Source organism: Oryctolagus cuniculus, chromosome 3, assembly GCF_051225735.1.
Source record: "Oryctolagus cuniculus isolate XC-2025 breed Fujian yellow rabbit chromosome 3, ASM5122573v1, whole genome shotgun sequence".
Classification (NCBI taxonomy): domain Eukaryota; kingdom Metazoa; phylum Chordata; class Mammalia; order Lagomorpha; family Leporidae; genus Oryctolagus; species Oryctolagus cuniculus.
In genome coordinates, this window is record NC_142869.1 from 52,656,788 (window position 1) to 52,662,117 (window position 5,330).

The following is a 5,330-nucleotide window of genomic DNA, read 5'->3' on the forward strand; positions in this document are numbered from 1 at the left end:
AGTGTCATTTCTCTGGCTATCAAAAATGGAAACTGATCTTTCCATGAGGTCTGTGATGCCCTGCACTTGGTTAGAGAGCAGGATTTTGGTTTTGTTTTCCTATATTAGAGGAACAAAAAGAAAACTTAGGTGGCTCACTACAATGCTGTGCCTCAAATCCTGGGGTCTGTACATAATCTACTCTTTTATAAACTTTGCAAAGGCCATTTAGCATTGCTTTTGGAATTATTTCAAGTGTATTTAATTGTATTTACAGAGGATTAGTGGGGAAAATGAGTCTATAACATATTGTTCTAAAACAGGAAGAAGTATGTATTCTTTTTTAAAGATTTATTTATTTATTTGAAAGTCAGAGTCACACAGAGAAAAGAGAGGCAGAGAGAGAGAGAAAGAGAGAGAGAAATCTTCCATTTGCTGGTTCACTCCCCAGATGGCCACAACAGATGGAGCTGCACTGATCCAAAGCCAGGAGCTTCTTCCAGGTCTCCACACAGGTGCAGAGTCCCAAGAACTTGGACCATCTTCTACTGCTTTCCCAGGCCATAGCAGAGAGCTGGATTGGAAGTAGAGCAGCTGGGCCTCGAACCAGGGCCCATGTGGCATGCTGGCGCTTCAGGCCAGGCCGTTAACCTGCTGCGCCACAGCGCGGGCCCTATAGTATGTATTCTTATGCATACAAATACAAGTATATTTGTTAATATAAATTTTTAGTGTTTTTAAACATACATTCTTCTCTTCTGAGTTGAGTGCTGTTGAGTGTTAAGTATTCTAATTATCAGCTGTGCAAAGTATTATAACGAAACATTTAATATTGACTTCTATGTGTAGATTTTTCAGTGATGTAAAAGAAATGTCAATTCATTGTGGCAATTCTGTTTTAATACAGGTGACACTTTCATCTCTGTCATAGCTTGTTCTTTCTCATTCCTTCATATAAAAGCTGTCTCAGTGTCTTGTAGACTCTTTATGAATTTGTTTTGAAATCTTTATAGTGAACTTACTCAAATAATTTATTCTGTTTTATCATAAAATAATATCAAACCTTCTATACTCTGTTTCAACTCTCATTACTATATATCTCATTTATTTCCTTACCACATATTTGTTGGGCTATTGACAATGCCTCTGAAAAGAAAATTCCACTGTCTTCTCCCTTTTCCAATGCACTTTGAAAGGCACATGGCATTTCCACGTTTAATGACTTCCCTTCAAATAAATATAAAGAATGGAACTCAGGGCACATGTTGTGGTGTAGTGGGTTAAGTTGCCACACACGACAATGATAGCCTTTGTCAGAGCACTGGTTTGAGTCTTGTCTGCTTCACTTCTGCTCAGTTCCCTCCAAATGCAGCAGATGATGCGCAAACAACTTGGGTTCCTGCCACTCCTGTGGGAGACTCAGCTGGAACTCCAGGCTCCTGGCTTTACCCTACCCGGCCGTGGATGTTGAGGAATAAACCAGTGAATGGAAGAATCTCTCTCTCTCTCTCTTTCTCTCTCGCTTCATCTCTCTCTCTCCCTCTCTACCTCTGTCCCTCTTTCCCTTTCTCCCTCTCTCCTTATAAATTACTTTACCTTTCAAATAAACATTTTTTTAAAAAGCAAAGAATTTAACTTTATCATTCATTTTTTGTAATTACCTTTAAAAGTAGTTTTGCATGTTTTGTCTCTTTCTTTGTAATATATAACTCAGCTTTTGCCTCCCAAATATATTTTATTCCTCTCATATTCTTACGTTATTTTCCCTATAGTATCATATTTCTTTTACTATAATTTTATAGTATCTTCAAACTGATATTCATTACTAAGCTTAAATGAACTTTTTCATTTCTTTGAAAAGCTCTGTATTTTAATGAATTTTTACTGTAAAATTCTTGACTGTACTTAAACTTATTTTATTATTCGCCAATGAAATCACTGGCTAAAGGTATTAGTGTGCAAATTACCACCCCCACCCCTTCATTATCCAGAATATTATTTCCATCAGAAAATATCTGAAAAATGTAATTTAATTGCTAGGAACTATTATAATATACATATCTAATGACTTTTTTGTTTTACAAATTTCCAAGAGAATTACTTTTCATTTTAGAAATATTCTAGAATATTTTATTATGTTTTAAATTAGCTAATTTATTATCATTCTAAATAATATGAAATTAAATGGAGGTTCTTTAGAAAAACTTTTATCAGTATTTACTTTAGATTAATATATATAGCTACAGAGACATGTACACACATGTATAAGCATTTACATGCACACATATACACATAGAAATATCTACCCATCAAATGTGTACACACATAGATACACAATATATGATGTGTACACATGTGTGTATGTGTATATGTATATATACAAATAAGTTGTAAGTGATTTTTTTCTAAGGAAAATCAAAGACAAATTGAAAACTTTTTTCTGTGCCACTTGCATAAACTTTAGGGGATATTATGCTCCTGTCCCTTGTGCCTTTGCACAGCTCAAAACAGCATTTAAATAGATATTTGGTACCAGAAAGCCTGCCAATTCATTCCCATGATTAAAAAGAGAATTATTGAGAATTTGTCAAATGTAAATACAAGAAAAATGAAAAAATATTCTAACACTTTAGATGATCATTTGTTTGCACTTGGTTTGGTTAATACATTAATGGGATTTGTGAATACCTACTACCGCTTCATATTTTCCAAATGCATCTGACCAGAGTGATATTAACCTTTTTTTCTTTCCATGACCCCTACCAACAAGTCATGCTCTGAATATTCCTGGAAACCAGCTGCAGAAAGCTTCCCTATATGAATAGCTTCCTTAAATGAGTGAAATTTATTTGTTTTGTGATGCAATATAGAGAACATAAGAAACCCTGTAGTAATACACACACACACACACACACACACACACACACACACAATCTCCTTTCTATTCTCCTAAGATCATCACTTCACCTCCTTTTCATACATTATGTCTTAATGTTATCAGTTAATTCTTTTCTGGTACAAAGAAGAAAATCTCCGTGACTTTCATATAGTTTTAGTCTTTGGCATGTCAGTTCATTTTTTTAATAAATGCAATATATTGTAAAATTTGTAGATGGGAAAGCCATTAGTTACCCACAACACTGATACCAGCATTGAAAAAGTATGCTAGATCTAGAAAGAGGAAAGCTAATTTCAGGTTCTTGCTTCACCTTTCTCTATAACCTTAGTCAAATACAAATATTCAAGCCACGAAAATCTTATCTTTTTTATTTTTTTATCTTTTATTTATTTATTTATTTATTTTGACAGGCAGAGTGGACAGTGAGAGAGAGAGACAGAGAGAAAGGTCTTCCTTTTCCGTTGGTTCACCCCCTAATGGTTGTTGCAGCCGGTGCACTACGCTGATCCGAAGCCAGGAGCCAGGTGCCTCTCCTGGTCTCCCATTCGAGTGCAGGGCCCAAGGACTTGGGCCATCCTCCACTGCCCTCCTGGCATACAGCAGAGAGCTGGACTGGAAGAAGAGCAACCAGGACAGAATCCGGCGCCCCGACCGGGACAAGAACCCGGTGTGCCGGCGCTGCAGGCGGAGCATTAGCCTATTGAGCTGCGGCAAGGCATCATAATCATAAGATTTCTATAAGGATTAAGAGAGGTAATTCATATAAACCTTTTTATATAACACAGTGCAGAACACAGAGTAACTATTTGATAAATGACAGCTATTAACAGAGGTCTGACAACATATAATCTTGTTTTTCTTTAAAGTAGTGCACTAGGATTGTTCAGATATCACCCAGAAGCAAAGCCTTCGCTCACAGCCCCAGAAAACTTTCTCACTAATCTGTGACTACAGAGTATTTTGTGAAAGTGTATCATGTTCAGCAAATGGTAGTGCAGCTTTCCTATTTTCTCCCTGTTGTGCAGTGACATTCTGTATGAATCTTCAGCATCTATCACTACCCTTCACTTATAAAACGTGCTTAAACCTGCAGGAATAAATGAATGATTACAGATATAAATGCACAAAAGGATAGGATTCTGGTGAAGAAAAATGTTATTCTAAACATTTGCAAGTCTAGCATTCTATCCCTGTCTAATATCAGTTTTTTTCTCAAGTATATAAGAAATAGAATTATTTGAAATGTAAATGTATCTTGGATTTTGGTTAAATAGAAAGTCATTAAATAATACATAAAGATGTTCTTTTCCGCCAGAAGAAATTTTGTTTACAGTTAACACATTCCTTTTGCTTACATGCCAAAATTGTATTCTTGACATCTAACTTGCGATTTATATTATGGGTTATTTTGTATTTAAATTAAGAATACTTGGATTTTCTAATACACAGATGGTTTGCCTTAACATGTCATAGTGTTTTTTGTTATAATTCCAAGAGATCTACCTTTCCTAATAGATGCTTTTTTGGATCTCGTAATAAAGTGTTTAAAATTCAAAGTACTTTTGTGCCCTCGCAATATGCTCTCTATAATACAAAATTTAACAAAGAAGAAATACAAGACAGAAAACATACTGTTTAACAGGTAAAATGAGAATTTAGCATTTTGTAAGCATTTGATTTCACAGCTTACAGAGTCTAGCTAATCAAAACCAAGGGAATAATTTATAATCCAAAAGGTTTGTTTTATTACCTTTGCAGAAAGGAAGACCTCTCTTTAGGAGAACCATAGGACTGCTGGGTAAGATGTTACAGGAAAGCATTTTCAGGAAGGCAGACTGGTCAATCACGGCTTCTGGAAGGCCTATGGATGCACAGTTCAGGTCTGGATGTGTTGCTGTCTAGAGGCAAGGAGCACTTAGTACTGGGTGTTGCAGCAATCTTGATTGAGAAATATCACAGGAGACTTTGGAACATCATTGGCAAGAAAGCAGTAAGAATTCTAATAAACTGGATAATTGTGGAACTTTAATATTACAACATAAGCTTGAGAGATCCACTATTTCTTGCTAACTTTGAAACAGGTTTGGTCTGGCATCGTGACTCACTTGGTTAATACTCCAACTGCCACGCTGGCATCCCATATGGGTGCCAGGTTCTAATTCTGGCTGCTCCTCTTCCAGTCCAGCTCTCTGCTGTGGCCTGGGAGTGCAGTGGAGGATGTCCTAGTTGCTTGGGCTCCTGCACCCGCATGGGAGACCAGGAAGAAGCACCTGGCTCCTGGCTTCCGATTGGCACAGCGCCAGCCATGGCAGCCATTTGGGGAGTGAACCAACGGAAGGAAGACCTTTTTCTCTGTCTCTCCCTCTCACTCTCTATAACTCTACCTGTCCAAAAAAAAAAAAAAAAAAAAAAAAAAAAAAAAGAAACCGGCTTGAACCATGTCTATTTTCAC

General features: G+C 36.6%; 1 long non-coding RNA gene across 1 annotated transcript; it reads right to left on the bottom strand.

The window, feature by feature from the left end:
* Positions 1–3,232: 3,232 nt before the first annotated feature.
* Positions 3,233–4,781, bottom strand: LOC149127339 (uncharacterized). The gene is made up of 2 exons (XR_016231180.1): positions 4,629–4,781; positions 3,233–3,613 (listed from the first exon to the last, which is right to left on the bottom strand). It is a non-coding gene; the product is annotated as an uncharacterized LOC149127339 (long non-coding RNA).
* Positions 4,782–5,330: the final 549 nt, after the last annotated feature.